Source organism: Lemur catta, chromosome 3, assembly GCF_020740605.2.
Source record: "Lemur catta isolate mLemCat1 chromosome 3, mLemCat1.pri, whole genome shotgun sequence".
NCBI lineage: Eukaryota > Metazoa > Chordata > Mammalia > Primates > Lemuridae > Lemur > Lemur catta.
The window spans coordinates 29,738,177-29,761,873 of NC_059130.1; the positions used below are offsets into that span (position 1 = coordinate 29,738,177).

Genomic DNA, 23,697 nt, shown 5'->3' on the forward strand with positions numbered 1-23,697 from the left:
GCTCCTTTAAACTCCTTTAACTAAACCTTGTAACTGGGAAGCTTCAGTAAGTCACTTAAATCTTTGAGACTCAGTTTCCCAACTATAAAAAATAGCTGTGGAAAGAAATAAATTGTTTTAATACGTGACCATGCCCAACACAGACTTTGGCACACGGGGACACAACAAATGGCAGTTTCCTTCCTCCCGTTCCCAGGGATCTCAAAAGTTTTAGTTTTTGGTCTCTAAAGTATACTGAAAAATTGGGTGAGCGGGGTACTGCCTGAGGGTAAAGCTCCCTTGACCAGGGGACAAAAAGAGCTCCCTCTATATGCTTTCTCGGTCTGCCCAACTCCTAGGGGAGTGGCAAGAGCACCCAGCCAGAGGCACCAAGCCAAGGTCAGTGACCAGGCCAAGAGCCCAGAGCCTCCTGGGAGAGTAGGTTTAAATGAGTAAATATGGTCCCGCCTGGGTGTGGCCAGCGACAGGCCAGAGCTTCGGACAAGTCCTTCCCCTCCCAGCCTACAGCAGAAAGGAGAGAAATCAGACAGCAGGCACAGCTGCTTCCCACTCCCAGGCTATCGGGGTCCTATGCAGAGTCAATAAATAGCAACCCCCCCCCCCACCGTCTCCACACCTGCCAGGACTGGTCAGAAGCAGGGCTTGGCACTCAGGAAAGGGAGGTTGTGGCCTAGGCCTCAGGAAAAGGAAAAAGGCAGATGAGGAGGGCCTTCCACCTAGGCCAAGATCTGCCCCCAAACGCCTGAGGGTTCAACACAGCCTTGATGCCTCAGAGTGACATTGCTCATCAGGGTGAGTGGGGAGGGCAACAGAGACCAGCAAGACAAACCACCAAAACACCCAGGTGTTCTGATAACCGAAAGGTGAAACTCCTGTATATATCTGGAAAGCTGCAGCCCGAATGGGAGTGACTTACCCAGGGACACACAGTCAGTGTGAGGGGCAGAGGCAGGATGGGCCAGGACCACAGAGAGAGGGGGGAGGGAAGGGAGTGAGGGGCAGGCATGGAAGTCAGCCAGGGCTCCTTGACTCACAAGTCATGCTCTTTATTTCACAGACAGGGCTCTGTCTGCCCATCTGTGGTCTAACCTCAATCCCTCCTGCTCCAGTCAGCCCTTCTCTCTTCAGAGTTCTTGCTATGCCCTTCATCTTCTTGCCTCCGATCCCCTCAACCCCATCCCTACTCTCCAATCCTTTAATCATCTTTGCCATTCGCTACTCCCCACCTCCCGCAGGGCGGCAGCTGCTCCGCGGGTGTCTACACGCCCGTGTGTATGTGCTGCACACTTTCAGGCATGTGTGCCACTACAGGCTGTAGACCTGCCAGGTGTATCTGGACATGCTAATCTACACAAGACCCCTACCCATCCCCCCCTTCTGGAGGAAAGGAGCCCAAAGGCTGGCTCTCCCACAGTTCTAGGACAAACTCTTCAAAATACTTTCAGCCCCAGGCAGGGGGAGAGAAAAGAAAATAAAAATTTTAGGAGCCAAACAGCACCAATCCCACTAGCCGAAGGTCAAGGCCTTTCAGTAGAGCTTCTAGAAAACAAAGTGCTTTAAGATCCCCTCCTTTCCTAGGCCAAAGTAGAGCCATCTCTCTCCCCACAACCCAGCTCCACTGGGAAGTTCTTCCTGAAATCTAAGCTCCATCTTGCCTGCCATAATCACGGGCAGACAGGGCAACATCAACCACAACACAGCCAGACATCCAGCTTCTAGAACAGAGCTTCTAGCACCGAACACTACCCTCTCACCCCATGAGTAAGTCACCAAACTGGGACAGAAGGACAGACGGTTGGCCGGACTCCGGCCCCATGACTAGCTCGTAAAAGCCACTAGCGATTATAGTGATGCTGAGGCTGTGATGGTCTTGCCACCATCTCCTCCTTCCCTGTAAAAGGGAGATAATTGCCTCAAACCAGTTGGCCTCAGAGAGCCTGCAGAGTCTCAGCCATGGTCCCAAGGGGTGGGGAGAACTCCACCACCACAGTGCCACAAAGCCCACAATCTGACCCTTGATGATGGGTTCTAGGCCCACATACGATCCTCACACCCAATTACAGAACCTGGGTGAACACCAACTATGACTTGTGTCCAAGAGGTCAAGACCTATATTACCAACAGGTCATCAACTCCTCTTTTCCAGTAAGGCCACTACCCACTCTCTGGACTAGAGGGGCAGAGAAGCAGGGGACCCGGCTCAAGCACAACTAAGGAAATGCTGGGCCCACTCCTTTGTCCCTGGATTCCCCTTGTCCCCATGGAAGTACGCAGGTGGATGGCAAAGTGTCCGACAAGGGCCCACACCAGGCCAGGGTAAGCACTGAGATTCTGGACCCAGTGCCAACCAGGGAGGGCACAGGGCCCAGCTGGCCAGGAAGAGAAGGTTGACAGGACGGGGAGAGGGCCAGGCCTCTGTAGGGGCACGAGGGCCAGGGACGACCATAGCAGAGGACCTTCCCAGGGCAGGGTCAGAGGAGGAAGGTAAGAAGGCCTGGGCCTAACTACGAGGCCTCCTCAGGGGCCAAGGCACCCCCTCCCCAGCCTCCTCGCTGCTCCTCTAGCCCCCAACCTGAGGAATCTCCCTCTACCTTTTCCTCCCCATCACACCTCCCAGGAAAGACCTAGGGAAGATTTAAAAAAAACAAAAAAAACACCCTGCTGGAGAGAGATTATATAACATCAACCAGAAAGACTATCATATCTCCCAACCTATGAGAAGAGCCAGGAGCCAAGAGGGGCAGAGCCAGGAAGCCCAGGCCCTCCAGCCCAGGGGCACCATGCACAGTGTGTGGTGGACAATGGACAGCACCTGCCACCCTTCCAAGTCCTCCACGACTGTTTCAGGCATTGGGTACAGAGTACAGCAGACAGATGCTCTAGCCCACTCCCCCATGCCCATTCCTCCACACGAGGGTTATGATGCTCCCTCAGTCCTGCTTTTGTCTTTGGACCATGGCCTCCAAGAACAAGAACTGTAGGTCTTCCTTCCCAGAGTCTCTCCCTACTATGAAGCTCTGCCTGAAAGACTAAAGCTCTGACACAGATTTGCTGGGTGATCTCAGGTAAAAAGCTCAACCTCTCTGGTCTCTAAAGGAGAGTAAAAGCTCCTCCTTTCCCCAGAGAAACCAGAGACCCCTCCCCTTACAAATATAGACGCATACATATACATACCCACACGTGCAAACACGTATGGACTATATGGGGGGCGGGCGAGGGAGTTACAACAAACAGAATATGACCACTGAGACCCAAGGGCTCAAATAACCTGTGATGGGGCAAGTGGGGAAAAAGCCGCACATAAGCTCCAGTGTCCCCCAGTAACCCCATATAAACAGGTTGTCAGCCACTCCCACAATGATCCCACCCCACCCCCATCTCCTGCTCAACACACTGGGAAACCACAGGAAGGAAATTCATTCCCAGGCAGGCCGTGGGAGCTGGGACAGGCAGGCTAAGTCCTGGGGCGGGTGTGACCCAGCGGGTGGACATCTGTGAATACTGACATGTGCCTTTTCAATGCTCTCCTCAGCTACTAAGACCTTCCTGTCGAGGGTTTGGAGGGGAATGGGAGGTAGACAGCTCCCTAACTGCAAAATACCCAATCTCAGGCTGGCCTGAGCTCCCCTCCTATCTCCAGGCCAGAGCAGCCCAAGGTCACCGCCCCAGACGGCAAACTTCCCATGGTCCAGGCTGACCCCCGAATTGCTGCAGAGACCCACTGAAACGATAGGGGGATGGGTGGATAAGAGCCACCCTCACAAACCAAAGAAACCAGGCCTCTGAAACTCAAAAGGGGGGCTGGGCACAGGAAAGGGGGACACAGGATCCACCCACCATACCCTCCCCCAACCCATCAACAATTCACCCTGCAAGGGGAGGCAGAGAGAGCCTCCCACTCACAAGGGCAAACCTGAAATAACCCAGTCAGTGGCTCCCAGTGTGCCCATGCCCAGGAGCCCTCCTTTCACGAGGAGACCTCAGAAGGCTGCTGAGAGGTCAGCGTGATTCACTAGAGGGAGGGGGCGCCTTTCCCCCACTTCTGTAAGACCTGAACCTGATAGAACGGAGGCTGGCACTGGAGTGAGGAACTAAACACATCTTGGTCTTCTTGGCACACCCTCCCAAAAGCCCCCAACACTCCCTAGACCCCCACTCCCAGCCCGGTTCAGCCTGTCATAGGTGGAGAGGGTGACTGGAGAACTCTTGCCCAGATGTTGAACAGCTGCAAACTTCTGGCCAGGGGGTTCTCCAGCTGGGGCTGCTGACAAACCAGATCAGGGGGCTTGGAAGCGGGGCTAGGAGGTCCCAAGGAAGGGTCCTGTGTGCCCACCTCCGTGGCGACTCCGCGTCCCAACTCCACAGGCACCCGGCAAACACGGCCCCGGAGACACACACACTCACACACCCCAACCCACCACCCCGGTGTCATCTGAACAACATCCCCCCTCCCTCCCCCGCTTCCCAAACAGCTGCGGCTCCCCCCGCCCCCACCCTCCCGCCGCCCTCCCAGGCCCCCTTCTGCACCATTTCGGGCCAAGGAGGAGGGAACAGGCGGCAAGAGGAGGGAGAGGGAGGGAGGCCCGGCTGTTAAAATGTCAGTCGCGCCCGGCTGTCACCGGAGACCCTTTCTGAGGATGGCGCCCCTTCCCAGACCACTCCGAGGCCGTCGTAAGCCCGGGACACCAACAAGCCGGCGCGCCCCCAATCCGCCCGCCCTCACCCCGTACTCCCAAAACCCAAGGGAATTACAGCCCACTCCACTTGTCCCCCACAGCCGACTCCCTAACACAAACAGTCCCCTATGTAATCCCCAACGCCACACGAAAACAGCCAGCTCCGCGAGTTCCTCCTAGCCCAGGGGGCTACCCCATCCCATCCCTCAGGGGGACGGTCTAGACCACCCTCCACCCCAACCCCAGGACCGGGTGGGGGAGGGGGCCTCTTAAAGTGGTAGGCACATTATTTTTCTCTACTCACCAGCCCAGCTGGGGGAAAGGCGGTGTCAGGGCAGGAAGGGGGTAGCCTTTGCCCCTTGTCCGGGGGATCTTCAACACCGGGATGCCGCAGCTCCGGACGGGGGGAATAATAAATGAGGCTGGCGTCCGCGCGGGCCCTGGGCGGCGCCGGGGGGCCTGGGCCCCCGTCTTGGGGGCGGGGGCCAACAGGAGGGCGGCGAGCAAGCGGGGGACCGGGGCCGAGCGCCCGAGCCGCCTCGGCTGTTGTTGATATTTTGCTTCCTTCCTCCTTTCGGGCTCCAAAGGTAACTCCTCCAGTCCCCAGGAGTCGAGGCCGACGTAGGCACAGCTCAGCCTAGCTTGAGGGGTGGGGGCAACCGGGGTGACAGACAGGCGGAGGGCCAATGGGAGGAACCCGTGGGGGTGGCGGGGCGGGGCCAGAGCAGGGGCGGTCCCGGGGACGCGGCCCCGCCTCTCGCTTCCCTCGGGCTGGCCGGGCCGGGCCGGGCCGGGCTGGCCGCTCCACCCCACCGCCCTTCCAAGCTAGGCAGCAGCGCCGGCAGCGGCAGATCCCTCCGCCTGCCGGGAGGGAGGGAGGAAGGGACGGAGCGAGGCAAAGTAGGGAGGCGAGACCCAGAGGCCTTTAAAGGGATCGGCCCGCGCCCATGGTGCCCACTCCGAGCACGCCGGACGGCCGCCTAACACTGCTGCCACCATGCGCTCAAGGAGGTCCTTTCCCGGGAGGCTCTGTGAGCAGCACGCACACTCTCAGAGACACGCACACTACCTCGGTATTCCCCCCACCCCAGCCCCAGGAGAGTTGGGAGATGGGAGTCTGAGTAGATAAATTAAGGGGAGACTGTAAGTGGTGAAAAGATTCCATCTCCCCCACTTGGTGTGTGACAAAGCCCCACTTTAAAGGGAGACGTTCTTTTCTTGGAGGGTTACCTAGCGAGCTCAGTCACTCCCTCTACCTGTGACGGGCCCCCTACCCTCTCAAGGCTCGGCAGACGCCCAGCAATTTAAAGCGACAGCTCATAGTTCTTGGGTGACCTAATCTCCAGTGCCTGTGGCCGCAGAGCACTTACTGCCGAGGGGGCAATTTAAAGGGGCGGGACCCTAATTCCCCGCGCCCCCCACCCACCGCACTGGTAGCACCAGAAACATCTTATTAAAGAAGCAGTAGTAGTAGCCCTTTAAAAAAATTTTTTTTTCTTTTAAATTCCTGGTTGCCCCAGGGTGTGGTGAATTTTTAAATGCCCTACAGCAGGAGTGTCAGTGCCTTGCCTACTGAACAACTGACCTGTCAGGCTTCCGCTCCAGCATCCCTGATACTTCCAAGTCCTGCTGTTTTCTACCTGAAGTTTGAGGAAATGATTGAATCTGGCTTAGATCTCAAAGAACCTTGCAGAATAGAAGAGCACTCAGTTCTTTACACACCGTGATTTCTATCTGGCTAGGTCTGGACAAAGAATTCTGGATTAGTGATGGAGAGACAAATGTATACAGACAGAGGCGGCATGTCATGGTGGTTAAAAACGTCAGCTTTGCCATCAAGTTGCCTTGGTTGAAATCCTTACTCCACCATTCATTAACTGTCAACCCAGACACATTATTTAACTTTCTCCTACCTCATGATCCTCATGGGTAAAATGGAGATGGTGATAACAGCGCCTAACTCATAAATTTGGTGTGAAGATTAAATTAGTTCATATACGTAGATTGCTTAGTGCAGTGCCTCATACTGCATTATGTTAATATTATAATAACTATGACCTTTGGACCAAGGGTTGGTCTGCAAAGACCCCTTTAGGCCTCTGTTAGCCCATGCAAGCCTCAAAGGAAGCAAGTTCAGTGGAACTGCTCTGCAAATAGGTTGGAGGCTTATCTTGTATGTCCTAAGACAGGAAGCCAGCAAGCTCCTATTTCCTTGGCCTCAGTTTCCAACCCTTCCACCCTATCCCGCCTTCAGGAAACCTGATTTATACAATGTCCCACTTTCTCTCCAAATGTAGCTTCCTGGTTCCTCATTGGATCTGGGAGACAAGGCCCCCAACAGCAGAAGATGTCAGTCCTCCCTGCTAGGCAGAACTAGTTTGCCCAGAAGACTTCAGAGTAAGCAGGGGGAGCCCATCTGCCCCTTCCCCAAGGACTTGGAGAAGAACAGATCCTTGTGCCAGGCTTGAGGTTGTGGCAGTAGCAGGATGGGAAAGTGCCCCCCCCTCAACCGGGGAACCTCCCCTCACTTGTGGCCTCTATTTTTAGTGCTTCCCTAGGCTGTAGCTGGAGAAACCGTTTAGTCATCAGAGTGTTTATTTTCCGGCTGTTTCCGACGTTGGGAAAGCAGAATGTTGAGACTGGAGAGATCCAGGGCTGCTGTAAAAGACTTCTTAGGAACAGGCCTGAGAACTCAGCCTTCAGACCACTGGGTCCCAGAGCACAGGGAAAAAAAAGAAAGAAAGAAAGAAAAAACCAAATTGGGCAGGGGGCAGCTAAGCCCCTAGGAGACCAAGAAAGCAGGGTTCTCAGCCTGCCTCCAGCCTTGAGGCTCTCCAAGCCAGGGAATCTTCTGGCTCCAGCTCTACTGGAAGGATTCTCTCCAAAAACAGAAGCACCCCCAGAACAAATTCCTTCCTAGGGCCAATTCACAGAAGCCCACTCCCAACTTGTATATATTGGTGTGGTGTGCCTCCGCCAAACACAGCTCTAGCCAATCTCAAGCCTGAGGCAGGCTTGCCAGGGCTATGATTGGCTTGCTGGTTCTCCCAGTCTTGGAATGTTGGGTCCTTAACAAAGGAATGAGGAAGGAAGGTGAGTCACCTGGGGAGGGTTTTAAAGGGCCAGGAGCTGGAAGAAAAAAGGAGGGGAGGGAAAAGCTCAGTGGGTGAGATGGAGTGTGCGGTGACTACCCCCTCCCCACAGATGCTGACATAATTCACTAGAGAACAAAGTAGGATAGACTGACACTCTAAGTGGGATAGAGTTTAGAATATAGACAAAACTTGAGAGAGGAAAAGTAACAAATATGAAGCCTTGATTTTCATGGACAAAGAGTCTAAGGAGTAATGCTGCTAGAAGTTAGATCATGGAAATAAGGACTTCCTGAAAGTGACTCACTAAATCTTTTACTTCTGGCCCCTGGACTTCCCATCCCAGAGTTCTCTGGGTGGAAAATGCCTGAGCAGGCTCAGACTCCTGGCTCTCCTTTTTTCTCCTCCCGCTCTGGCTACCCACTCATCTTTCCTAGAGGAAAGTTACCTAACAACCCAATGCTGCTATAAAATCCTCTAGGAGTCAGACACTTAGATGTCCACTGAAGTCTTAAAAACTGTGTGTAAACTCCTCTCTACTGTATTATCTTCATAAGTTTATATGGCAAAGGGACATCAAAAACTTTTATTCACACCTTCCCAAGCATCCCTAATCTAACTTAATTTGAGAAGGTCTTCCCATTCTCATCCTCCCAAGGGCTGTTTCTCTACCTGACTGTTGTTCTATAACCCTAGGAAGCCATTACTGCAGGTCCAGCCTTTAATCTATCTGGCTATTAGGTTGGCCCCCTCTCACCTTCTCAGCCATCAGGACAATCTCCAACCCCCTACCTCCATCCCCTCCTCCCTTCCATTGGGCTGATCATTCTTCCCCCAGTTTTTGAGTGATCCCAGCAATCACTCCCCACATCTGCCACCTTGCTTGGGAGGGGAAAGACCACCAGCAGCTGTACGGTACATAGTCCTGTGGATGCATTCTTTGTATGGATTTGTGTATCATCCTGCACCTGCTTGTATAGTGCTCTCTATTCTGCTCTCTACCCCCTCAGTACATTCCATTCTGTACTGACATCTTTGGTTTCCAATTCTCTTCCTCACCAGATCCTGAACCCCTTGAGGGCAGCCGTCTAACTCAACTTTGGGTCTGCAGGGCTTTTCAGGGCCTGGCACAGAATGTGCTCAGCAAATGTGTTACATGAACATTTGTGTGTGTGTGTGTGTGTGTGTGTAGCTCTGTATCTGAGTTGAGATTATAAAAACCTTTATTGAACACCTATATTTGTCCAGTGATAACTGTGCTAGCTCAGGGATGGGGCTCTGGTCTGGGGCCCCAATAAGTCCCTTTAGGCCAGAGCGAGAGCTAGAGCGGGAGCGGGAGCGGGAGCGGGAGGGGGGGGCGGGGGCGGGGAGAGGGCGGAGTCAGGCAGAGAGGTGTCAAGTTGTACTAGCAGAGCTATGCCCCAAGCTCAGTGCCAGGCCTGGGGCAAAGGGCAGACAGCCCACCCTGGAGCTGAAAGGGGCGGAGAAAAGGTGCCAAAGCTGGGTCCTGGGTCAGTGCATCTCCCCCACATGAGCTCCCGGCCCCCGGCTGGGCAGGATGTGGTGGCAGCTGCAGGAGGGTGGGCAGGATGTGGGGGTGGGGGCAGCAGAAACGCAGCCTGACAGTCATCTCCCCAGCTCCTCCCTCCTCCTCTCTTCCCCCCCCATCCGCCCCCTCCCGGTCACGTGCTCCTAACTCGGGCACCGATGGACTATTTCCCCCTTTTCGCGGAAGGACATAATTGTTATCTCAAACTTGAGTCACCACCGACTTCAGCTGTACCATGCCCTTTTCTTGCTCCATACCCCAGGAAAGAAAGTTTGCCAAAAACACATTTCTTTAATGCCTTGATCACTAACCCGGGAGTGGCCCCTTTAAATGCAAATTAACCGCCTTCTCTCTCGTCCCCCCACCCCCATCCCAACTTCTTTTCTCGTGCCCAGACTCCACCAGCTGCCATTGACGTCACGCGTGCGTCAGCGTCGCCAGCCCAACCAGACGGCACGTGGGGGGAAGAAGGTAGTCTTAAAGGGACAGACGCTCGCGGCGTGCCAGGTTTCTGCTTTGAGATTCGGCCTTGGAAAGGAAGAATGAAATGGGATGTGGGAAAATCTATTGGTGCAGGAAGAGATGCAGGGTAGACGTTAGGAAGGACTTGCCAGAGTAGGAGGGTGTATTCTCAGTCAGACCTTTCCTTTAGATTTCCCAGAAGTTGAGCTATTTGTATCTGGGAGAGAAACCCAGGGGCAGGAGGAGCAAAACAACTGTGAAGGTGAAGGAGGCTTGGCGTTTAAGACTCGCTCAATTACAATTTCAGCCTTTCCCCTATTCCTGCCCAGCATGTCCATGTCCATGCAAGGACTTCGTTAACTTCTGTAACATTGGCACCTTGAACAGAGCACGTAGTAGGTACTCAATTCCAGTACAATTCTCCCTTCCTCTGTGTGGGGGGATTGGTTCCAGGACGTACCCCATACCAAAATCCACTCAAATCCCCCCTATAAAATGGCATTGTATTTGCATATGACCTATGCGCAACCTGCCATACACTTTAAATCATTTCTAGATTATTTACAATACCTAATACAATGTAAATGCTATGTAAATAGTTGTTATACTATGTTGTTTAGGGCCGCAGTCCCCAAATCCTGGAGGCCGCTGACTGGTACCAGTTGGTGACTGCCTGTTAGGAACCAAGCCCCAGAGCAGGAGTTGAGCGGCAGGTGAGCAAGCAAAGCTTCATCTGTATTTACAGCCACTCCCCATCGCTCACATCACAGCATGAGCTCTGCCTCTTGACAGATCAGCAGTGGCACTGGAGGGCAAACCCTATGGTAAACTGTACATGCGAGAGATCTAGGTTGCGCGCTCCTTATGAGAGTCTAATGCCTGATGATCTGAGGCAGAGCTGAGGTAGCACTGGAGGGTGGCTGCAAATACAGATTATCATTAGCAGAGAGGTTTGACTGCACAATAAATGTAATGCGCTTGAATCATCCTGAAACCATCCTTCCCAACCCCCTCCGCCACCATCCCATCCATGGAAAAATTGTCTTCCATGAAACCGGTCCCTGGTGCTAAAAAGGTTGGGGACCGCTGGTTTAGGGAATAATGACATGGGAAAAAAGTCTGTACATGTTCAGTACAGAAGCAGTTTTGTTTTTTTTTTTCAAATGTTTCCGATCCGAGGTTGGTTGAATCCATGGATGCAAAGGGCCAACTCTATATGTAGAACGAATGAATTAACCCATTGAGTCCAATGCAAAGCCACCTTCTTTAGCAGGCTTTCTCTAATTGCCCCACCCAGCACCCACAGCACATGAACACTCTGCTTAAGACAGTTTCACTCTTTTGAACGCTCAGAGCATTTAATGAACTTGTCTCTTTCTTTCCTGCATTAGAGACCACAGGGACCATGGGGTTTAAGAGTACAGAACTTGGAATCATATAAATTTTGGTTCCAATTCCATTAATACTGTTTACTAGTTGAATGACTTTGGACAAGTCTCTTCATCTTAGTTCTAATAAGTGTTGTATGGGGCCAATGCTACTTAGACCCAGATTTGCTGTGAAGATTAAGTGGGACAATTTCTGTGAAGCTCTAATGTGGTATCTATTGCAATAATTGTGGGGGGTAGGTTTTAATTGTGGGCTATCTCCCCCACTAAGTTGAGCATCTTGAAAACAAAGACCTTGCCATACTAATTTATTCCCAGCACCAAGGACAATATGAACTTATAACTGGTGCCTTTAAAATGTTTGTTGAATGAATAAAAATGAATAAGTGGAGTCTGGAGGAGTGACGTACAGCTGTAGTCTCAGGTACTCAGGAAACGCAGGCAAAAGGATTGCTTGAGTCCAGGAGTACGAGACCAGTCTGGGCAATATAGTGAGACCTCATCTCTTAAAAAAAAAATGACTGAACAATTTTAGTATTTAATGCAATTTGACCTCCACACCTACCCCTGAAGTTATTTTCCAAAGGGAGAAAACATTACAAATCCCCCCTTTACTGCCCCTCTTTTCCGCTCTGTGCCTCAGCTTTTAAAGCTCTGTGGTAAAACGTTAAGGTAGAGTTGAGGTTAATCTCTGCAGTTGAACCAAAAGTACCGTATTCTGCAAACAAGCCACAAATGATTGGTCTGCGATAGAGACCTAGAGTGGGGAGGAGGGCTCCTGACCTCTCCCCATCGCTGGCTCAGCTACTGAAACCCAGGAACCCAAGTGGGGCTTCTGCCAGGGACAGAGGGCGCTGGAAGGGAGCTGGAGGAGGAGAGCTTCTTCCCCAGACAGTAAGTCATCTTCAGCTTTTCTTCTCTGGAGCCTTGTCCTTCCCCCCACCAATTCCTCTCCTCTTTCTGGCTCTGCCTCCCACTCCCCACCCCAACCTTCATTCCCTCCATGGCTGCCGGTGGCTATAGGGGAGGGGAGGGACAAGACCTCCTATCACCTGATTCCAGCTCCTTGGCCAGAGGAGCAGTAGGCATCTGGTCCTGGTTCAGCCTGTCTTGCAGCTGCTTATCAATCTGATTTTCAATATATGTCACCATCTCTGAAGCAGAAGGCCTGCCAGGGGTGTAGCTATGACCAGAAGGCAGTGAGAGCCCTCTCTTTCCTTGAAGAGAAGGAAGCAGTCTGAGACCCTCCTCTGGCTGAGAGCGACCTGGTCAATACAAGGAACCCTGGGGGGTTCGGGTGGGTTTCCTCCACAGGAATCTCCCATCAGCCTTGATGCTAGCTCCACCCCCTGCCTGGGTGGGGTGACACCTCGGAGCACTGTGTTCCAGAAAACCCCAAAATAACCTGCCTTTGCTGTCCGGCTGCTATTTCTGTCCATCTTGTTTAATTATTCAAACCCAAGTTGGGGAATGAACTATAAAAAGCTCTCCTACTTGGGGACCCAAGAGAGCTGGGAGACTCGCCAGGTTGCAATAGCAGCAGACCACAGGGTTTGGGTGAGGTCACTTGGTCCGGCCTCCTGCCTGAAAGTTCCTTCTGCTGTTTGTCTGCTTCCTCTGTTAGAAGGCAGAATTCAGGCCTCCCTCCCTAGAGCTCCCTCCTGCCCTCATTTCAGAGTCCCTCCAACCCCTGTGCTGCCTGGGAGCTGGCCTCCACCCCACCCCCCCTTCACTCTGGAAGTATTTCCTCTCAGCTGTCCCTTTGCTGACCTGCTGCCTAGTCCGGCTTCTTAACCCACAGATAATACTGTGAGACCCAAGCATCAGCGACCGAAGGAGGTGAGGTGGCAGAGGACAATCAGGTTGACACAGAGACAGAGAGAGGGACACCATGCCCTTGCATGGCACTCACTATGGGCTCGGGGTAGAGAGCGCTGTTCTGGTTGGGTCAGCTCCTGGCTGTACAGGGGCCTCTTATGGAGCTTCTTTTGGGACCTCTGACATTGTAGCTGGAGGTATGCAGGTAAGGTAGGAGGAAGGTCTTTCTTTTCTGGGCCTAGTCCTCTTCTAATTGGCCCCAAGTCCAATGTCAGTTTCCATTGAAGCAGAAGCCCAGGGCGGGCTAAGTGAGAAAAGCAAGACTCCCCTGGGGGCCGCTTCTGTGACCCCCTCCTACCACAGGCCTTTTCTAGTAAGGTGGTAACGAGGGGTTGTGGCCATGGTTACTCAGGCAATGTGGGGTTGTCACAGTGACTGGCCCTTGGAGGTCGGGAGGGGGTATTCATGTCAGCAAAGGGGAGCCCGGCAGTTACACAGCCTGAGCAGGAAGAGGCGCAAGAGAGGCTGGGATAGCCACAGTGCCCCAGAGACACACATGTGGATGAGGGCTTCCAGGATGGACAAAAGGACAGGGGCAGCGGAAGTGACACTTGAGCCCCAAGAAAGGCAGAGACCACAGGAGCAGACCCAGAGACCTAGAGCAGAGAGAGGGGCAGACACCTGAGAGCACAGAAGTAGTGTGAGTTGCCCAGTGTGGGAGGGGGAACCGGCAGCTGGGCAGGTGCCAGGAGCAGGGGAACATGGCAGGACTTTCCTGGAGACAGTGTGGGACCTGAGTGTTAAAAAGAGCCTTGGGTTTCACACTTAGGCCTGTTTTGGGGCTTGTTCCCACACGTTCCCTGTCAGCAGCAGTGGCAGCTCCTGCAAGGTCCAGCCCGTCTCTCCCTGCTGCGGCTGCTACTAGAGCTCCTAGGGGAGGTTGTTGAGGTATGGGGAAGAGGCACCGTTGCTAAGCAACAAGAGGCTGTGCACCTGGAGGGCATAGGAGGGGGCCCTGGCCCTGTTTGTACTGGGGGAGGCAGGGAGACAGTACAGGCTGGACAAAGCTCAAGACTCCCTGTGCACCCTCCCCATGATGGTTGCAGAGGAGGGAGATACTCCATCACTCAGGAAGCCTGTTGAGTAGATGAGTGATCCTTCCCCGATTGCTGTGATTGTGTGTGTCAACCTGTGTGACACACATTGGACTATCTCTGAGAGTTCGCAGGGTCAGGGCTAGGGCATGAAAGACAAGGGGAAGCCTTTCCCAAGACCAGTCTTGTAGGAGGCTTTGAGGACTTGCCTTTCAGTTACAAGGTGGGAACCTCCGTGGAAATGCAAAGGCCCGGGGGTGGGAATTTGGTGGGGAAATGACAGAATGGGAAGAGCAGCCGGGTGGATGTGGACGTGCACTGGCCTCCCAGTCACAGAGGCTACTGAGGAGCCTGCAGAGGAGCATGATAGCAGGGGTCCCATCAGCCATCTGCAGGACTCAGTGTTCTCCCAGCTCAAGTTCTCCACTGTATTTCATTTTCTTCTGTGATTATTTATTTTTATTTGTAGGTGGGCTGGAGTCTGACAGAGGTAGCCATCCATAGGGAAAGACTCTATTCTTTCTCCTGCCACCCACCTAACTGTGTCTCTGACAGCTCTGTGGACCTGTCACTGAGGAGTAGCTCAGGCCTTCACTCATAGCACAGGGCCATCACCACTCTTTTTGTCACTTCCTGTATTGGTTCCACTCCTACCCAGAAGAGAGCACCTTCATTCAACAAACATTTATTAAGCACCCGTGATGTCCCAGCCAGGGTACTGCAGAAGTGACGAGGGGTGGGTACCGTGGTGGTCGACACCCAACCCCTCCGCTGTAGGGACAGTCTGCTCACTGGTATCTCGAGGCTCCCATCTTCCCGTCAGACACTACACTTGCACACGTTGCACCTACTGGTTAATAGCTTCTTGCTGTCTATCCTGGCATGATCCCCAAATTCCTCATGGAACAGGGTGTGCTCCAGCCCCCTCCTTCCCTCAGTAAGGGTGAGGAAGTTGTGAGTCTTCCATCTCACATGCCCCAAACCTGGCCCTAGAGGGCTGCACTGCTGAGAAGACATGAGAGAGAAGGATGAGAGGCCTTCTTCTTCCTGACCCAAAAGAAAGATACAGGCCGGGCGCGGTGGCTCACGCCTGTAATCCTAGCACTCTGGGAGGCCGAGGCGGGTGGATCGCTCGAGTTCAGGAGTTCGAGACCAGCCTGAGCAAGAGCGAGACCCTGTCTCTACTAAAAATAGAAAGAAATTATCTGGCCAACTAAAATATATATAGAAAAAATTAGCCGGGCACGGTGGCGCATGCCTGTAGTCCCAGCTACTCGGGAGGCTGAGGCAGTAGGATCGCTTAAGCCCAGGAGTTTGAGGTTGCTGTGAGCTAGGCTGATGCCACGGCACTCACTCTAGCCAGGGCAACAAAGTGACACTCTGTCTCAAAAAAAAAAAAAAAAAAAGAAAGATACAATCTTGGGGATAAGAAGGGTACAAGCTTATTTTGTTGTCATTCCTGCTTTGTGCCAGGCACTCTGAAAGGCATTATGTGCACTACTTTCATCATCGTACAATAGCCAATCTGACAAAGAATGATCATCCTCACGTTCATACAGCAAGTGGTTATGGGATTCCGACCTAGGACTGTCTGTGTCCAGCTAAGGGTCAAGGGAGAAAACAGCTTTGGCCTCACCCTTGGGAGGAAGAGAACCCAGACAGTGTTCACGGGGACGCTGCAGGGGCCCAGGACTCCACGCAGAGGGGAGATGGTAGAGTGTGGTTAGGACAATACCTCATGAATTCAGTGTTGAAAGTGTGTATGAGAAAGAACATGACACTGAAAGATCCAGTGTGGTCACACAGGGACCTCTGAATTACTTAGATTTAGAGAAGGCTAGAAGAGAAGGCCAGGTCAAACAGACCTGAGATCCAATCCCAGTTCAGTCATTTCTAGCTGTGTGAGCTTGGCGTGAGTCACTGACCCTCTCTGAGCCTCAGTTTCCTCAGTGATAATGAAAGAGCAGTACTCATAAAGTGCTGCAAAGATTACAACAGGTAATGTAAATAATGTGCCATGTACTTTGTTGCCTTGCAACAATGGAAAGAGCCTCTCCTCGCATCCTCCACGGGATACATGTAACCAAGGCGAATCCAAGAGGTGCAGACCTGCTGTTGCAGTAGCAGGAAGCCCAAAGCCTGTGGAACACGCAAAGGACAGCAAAAAGACTCTCTCTTTCTCTCTGCGGGGTGTCATATTCGGAACAAGAGTATCAACAAAGGCCAAAATGGGGCTTCTACTAAAGCAGGTAGAGTAGTGGTGACAGATGGAGGAGGGACTATAACTCCCAACTCTTTTTTCTTCCTGTTTCTCCTCTAAGACAGACGTTTGGAGTGGAAATAAGAGAACTGAAGTATTGGAAATGGGAGCACCGAATCTACAGCTCCATTCATTCAGTGAGTCCCTATCTCCACCCTGTTGAGTTCACCAGAGTCACTGGGGGAGCTTGCCCAGATGGTCATGGTGGCCTTGTCCCCGGTGTGTGAGGAATAGAAGAGGTGCCAAAGATGAGAGGTAGAAATAGGTTCTAAACAAACTTTAAGTGGGGGGAAAGATATTTCCAAAACTCCAGACTTTAATCCCCACAATCACTGTGGAAGGTTAGAGAAGAAAGGGGATATCCCCAGGAGCTAGTTGGGGTTCACTAAGCCCTACTCAAATGAGTATGGGCAACACCTGGAAGATGTGAGCGCTGCAGAGACTGTCAGCCCCACTCCAGACCTATGAATTGCAGTTTGCGTTTCAACAAGAATCGTAGGGGATTCAAATGTGCATTCAAGACTGAGACGCGCTGCTGTAACCTGTTCTTGGACCCTATAAACCAGTGAGTGGTTTTAAATGTGCCACGCAAAGCTAGGAGTTCCCTTAAGAGCCTCTTCCTCCAGGAGAACAGAGGAGAGGAGGGGAGGGGTTGGGGAAGGGAGAGGAGGGGTCCTGTGCAGGGCAGGGTTCTGCCTCCTTTGCCCCAGTGGCTTCATTCACTTGTTTTATGCAGTGGGCTTCCAACTAAGCCTTCTTTTGAAGAGCCAGGCTATAGCCAAAGATGTTTGAAAATCATCTGTGCTATGTTATAGAACATCTGTGCTGTGGAATGCTGCACAGCCTTACAAAGCATGAACTGGATCTGGGCCCAGTGACACAGAACAGTCTCAGAGACAAATTGTTCAATGAAAAAAGCAAGTCTCAGTGCAATCTGTATAACAGGCCATTTATGCAAATAAGTGCGTATGGATATATAAGTATTAATCAACAATCTAAACTTAGTGGCTTAAAACAACAATCATCATTATTGCTGCTTGTGGTTTTGGGGATTGACTGGGTTCAGCTGGATGGTTTCACCCAGGGTGTCGTGCTGCTGCAGTATGACAGGGTTCAGGTCAGGAGTCTTCTCAAAGGCTTCTTTACAAGTCTGGTATCTAGGCTGGGGACACTTAAGCAGGTGGCATCCATAACAGCTACAATCTCTTTCTCTCTCTAGTCTCTCTATGCAGTCACTTCAGCATGGGGCCTTCAGGATAGCCAGACTTCTTGCAAAGAGGCTTAGGGTAAGGCCGGGTGAAGTGGCTCACACGTGTAATCCTAGCACTCTGGGAGGCCGAGGCGGGAGGATGTCTTGGGGTCAGGAGTTCGAGACAAAGAGGCTTAGGGCTCCAACAGCGTTATCCTGAGGTAGGGAGCCAAGGGGAATCATCATTGGTTTTTGTGACCCAGCCTTGGGGGTTGCTCAGAATCATTTCATCATACGTTAATTGAGGCAGTCACCGAGGCCTGCCCGGGTTCTGGGGTAGGGGACGGAGCCTCCATCTCATGGGGATCGGCAAGGTTTGGGAAGAGCCTGAGGGATGGGAAATGGTGTTGTGGCCATTTTTGGAAAATACATTCTGCCACAATATGAGCACATACATGAAAGTAAATGTGTAGAAAGAAGGCCTGGAAGGACCTATACCAAACTGTCAACAAGGCTTACCTTTGGGGAAGGTGAAGATATATGTTACCTTACTTTTGTACATATTATTTGAATCTTTTACATTGAGATGATTATATATTATGTGTTTAATGAAAAGGAAACTAAACAGAAAAAGGAAAAGTAAAACTTTGCTATAAGCTTTTCATAATAAAAGGGTTTAATAGATTGGTATTTCTGAGGAATGTCGCATAATGCATCTGAATTTCATGAAAGCATTTAATTAGGTTGATTATAATATCTTTTAGATAAGATGCAGAAATGTGGACATCACATATTTAACAAATATTTATTGAGTGTCTACTGTGTGTTAATTGAACAACTATACTCAGAAAATCTTGTTGTTAGATCTGAGTCAGCTTGGAGGGACATTTCCGGTAGCTCCATCCGTTGCCTCATCCTGTTTAGCACTTTCTTCTGGAGAGAAAAGGCAGGCTTGGTGGCATCTTGGTGCAAAAAGATTTCAATATATTAGACTAAAACGGTGGGAAATGTTCAGCTTCATTCTTCCAGTTGTCTATTGCTATGTAACAAACCACCTTAAAACTTAGTGGTTTTCCAGCCTGAGCAAGAGTGAGACCCCGTCTCTACTAAAAATAGAAAGAAATTATCTGGCCAACTAAAAATATATATTAGCCGGGCATGGTGGCTCATGCCTGTAGTCCCAGCTACTCGGGAGGCTGAGGCAGTAGGATCGCTTAAGCCCAGGAGTTTGAGGTTGCTGTGAGCTAGGCTGACGCCACGGCACTCACTCCAACCCGGGCAACAAAGCGAGACTCTGTCTCAAAAAAAAAAATAAAAAAAAACTTAGTGGTTTAAAACAACATTATTTTATTAATATTGTGGTTCTGGGCTTTACTGAGTTCAACTAGACAGTTCTTGTTTGATTGAGATCTCGCAATATGGTTGCAGACAGCGGCTGGAGTTGTCTCAAGGCTTCCTAGTGTGTCTGGTTGTCAGCTAGGACCTTAGCTGGGAAGGTCTACAGGAACACCTACCCTTGACTTCTCCATGTGACCTCGACTTCCTCACAATGTGGCAGCGGGGTTCCAAGAGCACAAGCCCAATGGGACCACATGGAAGCCATACTTCACTTTTACTGTAGTTAGAGGCCCGCCCAGATTCAAGAGGAGGGAACATGAATGCCACCTCTCAATGGGAGGAGTGTGATGCCCCAATAAGAACAGCATGGGGGATGGAGGATGGGAGATTTTGTTATGGCCATCTTAGAAAATACAGCCAGCTGCATTCACTAATTATCAAATAAATAAAAACTAAACATGATGCTTTCCTTTTCTCTCTCTCTCTTTTTTTTTTTAGAGACAGGGTCTCACTCTGTCACCCAGGCTGGAGTGCAGTAGCTATTCACAGGCTTGATCATAGCCCACTGCAATCTTGAACTCCTGGGCACAAGCATTCTACCTGCCTCAGCTTCCCAAGTAGCTGGGACTACAGGAGTGAGCTATGGCGCCTGGCCCCCCTTTTCTTTTAAGTAACGTTGACTCAGTTGACACAGAGTAAAAGACAAATCCTTCTGTGTCAGGCCAGATGGGCTAAATTATGCTGTAGTGATAGCCATCCCCCAAGTCTCAGTAGCTTAACATAATAAGAGTCTCAGTGCCAGACGGTGGCTGTCTGTCCAGGGTGTTACTAGCTGGTGACTCGGCTTATGACATGTTACACATGGGCTAGTAGGGGAGGCTCTACTCCACATAGTCACTCAGGGACCCAGGCTGATGAAAAGCTCTACCGTCTTGTAGCTGCACCATCTGGAATACAGATACCACATCAGGGAAAGAAAGATAAGACAATAACATGGGATTTTTATTGCTTAAGCCTGGAAATGACACACTATACTTCTAGCCATATTTCATTGGCCTAAACTAGTAATATAGTTCTGCCTAACTGCAAGGGGGTAGGAAATGTATCAGAGTAAATGGAGTTTTTGGTGAGCGTATGGTGGTCTCTGCCACACCTTTACAGCCTACAAAGCCAGACATGATCTATCCTTTCACCTGACCTCTCAGACCTCTTTTCTAGATATCCACATAGCTTACCTCCTTCAAGTCATTGCTGAGATGTTGTCTTCTCAATGAAACCTCTGCTGATCACCCTATTTAAAATTGTAACCCTGGCTAGGTGTGGTGGCTCATGCCTGTAATCCTAGCACTCTGGGAGGCCGAGGCAGGCGGATGGTTTAAGGTCAGGAGTTCAAGACCAGCCTGAGCAAGAGTGAGACCGCATCTCCACTAAAACATAGAAAAAAAATTAATCGGTCAACTAAAAGGATAGAAAAAATTAGCTGGGCATGGTGGCACGCACCTGTAGTCTTAGCTACTTGCGAGGCTGAGGCAGGAGGATCACTTGAGCCCAGGAGTTTGAGGTTGCTGTGAGCTAGGCTGATGCCACGGCACTCTAGCCCAGACATCAGAGCGAGACTCTGTCTCAAAAAATACATAAATAAAATAAATAAAAAAAAAATTACAACCCACCTCTCACTCCTTTTCTCCACCCTGATGTCCCTTAACCCATTTTTCCCCTTTTCCAAAGCACTTATTAATTCTGACATGCTAAAGTATCGTCTTTCTCTGTCAAAACATCAGCTCCATGGGGGCATTGATCTACGTCTGCTTTGTTCAACGATGTATCCCAAGTGCCTAGGACAGTGCCTGGCACACAGAGAGTACTTAAAATAAATATTTATTTATTTGTTGAATTAAAAAAAAATACTTGCTGCTGGCAAGGGTGTGGTTAGACTAACACTTCCTTGCCCTCTTAGTGGGACTATGAATTGGTGCAATATACTTTTAAAAATAAACTTTTAATTTTGTAATAATTTTAGATATACAGAAAAGTTGCAAACACAGTACAGAGTTCCTGTGTACCCCTCAGTGAATTTACCCCTAGGTTAACAGCTTACATTACTTTGGTACATTTGTCAAAACTAAGAAACCAATATGAACATGTTACCATTAACTAAACTCCAGAATTTATTTGATTTCACAAGTTTTCCCATTAATGTCCCTTTTTATGTGCCAAGATCTGATCCAGGGTACCAAAATTGCATTTCACAATACATATTCTTAAAATATTCATATTTCTTGTGGAGAAAGGAGCCCTCTTATGCTACACTAGTGGAAAGGCAACTGAGAGATTTTACAAGCCCCAGCAAGGACAGATTTGTGTTGTTTTGCACCAGAGTCAGTCTGGGCTTCTTTCTGGACCCTGGACCACTGGCCTCAGTAGTGTGTACCAGTTTTCTCTCACTTTCTGTCCCGTTTTCTTTCTGTTAATTGGTACCAATTTTCTGGAGGACATTAGGTCACATGTAAAATGTATACACTTTGACTCAGCAACTTCCCTTCTAGAAATGTAGTCCAAGGAAATAAACACGGGCACAAAGATTATATACAAGGACGTATCAGGAAGGAATCTTTGTAAATGACAAAATGTGGTGCTGAGGAACTTCAGCAAGTAGGGGTTTGTTGGGAGGGTGCTGAGCAGCACTCAGTGATGAGTTGGCCTGGGAAGAACTGCACACTGACCCCTCTGGGGATCCCAGTGCCTGAAACTGGTGGCTGAATCTCCAAGGTGACTCAGTTCCAACTGGCTCCCCTTTCTGGATGCCACCCTCAGAGTTCCAATTCACATGGCAGAGGGAAACAGAGTCTGTGGCTGATCTAGAGTCATGAGCCCACGCTTCTGGTCAGTAGGAGGCAGATTCTGCTAATCCTTAATTCTACCAGTCATGTGGAGGGAGGAAGGGTCAGTTCCTTAAAGGAAGAGACCCAGAGAGAATACACCAACAGATTTGCAATATAGCGTATTTTATATATATTAGCAATACATATCTTAGAAACGTTAAATACATTAAATATGTGGGCCATATTATAGACATTATTTATTTGTTTGTTTGTTTGTTTTTGAGACAGAGTCTCGCTCTGTTGCTTAGGCTAGAGTGCAGTGGCGTCATCATAGCTCTGCAACCTTAAACTCCTGGGCTCAAGTGATCCTCCTGCCTCAGCCTCCTGAGTAGCTGGGACTACAGGCACGTGCCACCCATGCCTGATTAATTTTTCTATTTTCTGTAGAGACAGGGTCTTGCTCTTGCTCGGGCTGGTCTCAAACTCCTCGGTCTTGCTCTTGCTCAGGCTGGTCTCAAACTCCTGGCCTCAAGTAATCCTCCCACCTCGACCTCCCAAAGTGTTATGATTACAGGTGTGAGACACCGCACCTGGCCCATTAATAATATTTTTGAAGAAATTTTAAAGACATAGGAAATGTTTTTCATGGCCAAGTGAATAAAGCAAAGTCTAAAATTGTATATACAATATGATCTCAGCTACTCAACTCAGTCTATTTATTTTTTATTGTAAATTGACAAATTAGAGTTGTATATAAGTCTCTCTAGTTTAATTCAACAGAGCTAATGCGTTATGTCACATTATTAAAGTATACCCTCTATAACAGTTCTCAAACTGTCTATAGTGAAGGATGCATTTTTTAAAATTTCCACTCTGTTAGGGACTGATATTTTTGTGAAATACAATAATAACTAGTTACTAGAAAAATAAAATTAAATGGCTGGGCGTGGTGGCTCACGCCTGTAATCCTAGCACTCTGGGAGGCCGAGGCGGGCGGATTGTTTGAGCTCAGGAGTTCAAGACCAGCCTGAGCAAGAGCGAGACCCCATCTCTACTAAAAATAGAAAGAAATTATATGGACAGCTAAAATATATATATAGATAAAATTAGCCGGGCATGGTGGCGCATGCCTGTAGTCCCAGCTACTTGGGAGGCTGAGGCAGTAGGATTGCTTGAGCCCAGGAGTTTGAGGTTGCTGTGAGCTAGGCTGATGCCACGGCACTCTAGCCCCGGCAACAAAGCGAGACTCTGTCTCAAAAAAAAAAAAAAAAAGAAAAAAAGAAAAAGAAAATTAAAATTAAAAAAAAAACCCTAAAATACAAGCCTCAATTTTTTTATTGTTATATTCAGGTGTGAAATTACTGGCAGCTTGCTGTAAGTTTCTAAATGCTTGCTCTCAATTCCTCCATTTATCTAGTTCCAGACCAGTAACAGCTTGTGGAGTCCACTTGAAGAAGCACTGCTCTAGAACAAGCGACATGCTGCTCCGCCATGTTGCTCATACCTCAGTTCTAGAGCCAAAGTGTGAGTTGGCTTTCTTTTCATAAGAGTAGCATAAATCCATTATAATAACAACACAAAAAGAGACTTCCCTCTCATTCTTACTCCCTAAAGGTGACCACTGCCAAGTATCTTGTATAGCATTCCAAACACTGTGTACCATTAGCAGCTTTTCATATCAGCACACATGGATCTAGCTCATCATTTCTTGTTGGCTACATAATGTTCCATTGTGTGGCTGCCCTACTAATTTCATGGCCATTGCAAAGAATACTGCAGCAAATACTCTAGAGTTCTTTGCCTGCTCATCCAGGTATACCCACAGGAAAAATTCCTTGCTGCGTAAGTACACTTACATTTTTCAAAATAATAGCTTTATTGAAATATAATTTACATCCCATAAAATTCACCCTTTTATTTTCTTTTCTGAGACAGGGTCTCACTCTGTTTCCCTGGGTTGAGTGCAACCTCAAACTCCTGGACTCAAGTGATCCTCCTGCCTCAGCCTC

The 23,697-nt window shown here is 49.9% G+C and overlaps 1 protein-coding gene and 1 long non-coding RNA gene across 5 annotated transcripts in view; one reads left to right on the top strand and one right to left on the bottom strand.

Annotated features, from left to right (window-relative positions):
* The window catches only part of MEF2D (myocyte enhancer factor 2D), a 31,097-nt gene extending 25,766 nt beyond the window's left edge, over positions 1 to 5,331 (bottom strand). For 3 of the 4 annotated variants that reach the window (XM_045545386.1, XM_045545384.1, XM_045545385.1), the window contains exon 1: positions 4,981 to 5,314. The gene's annotated coding sequence lies outside the window, so the exon portion shown is untranslated. Of the gene's footprint in view, positions 1 to 4,980 lie in introns of all 4 variants that reach the window. The other variant, XM_045545383.1, reaches the window with a different exon arrangement.
* A 6,662-nt stretch (positions 5,332 to 11,993) lies between these two features.
* On the top strand, positions 11,994 to 23,136 carry LOC123634104. The gene is made up of 3 exons (XR_006733864.1): positions 11,994 to 12,061; positions 16,401 to 16,476; positions 23,106 to 23,136. It is a non-coding gene; the product is annotated as an uncharacterized LOC123634104 (long non-coding RNA).
* The last annotated feature ends 561 nt before the right edge of the window (positions 23,137 to 23,697 follow it).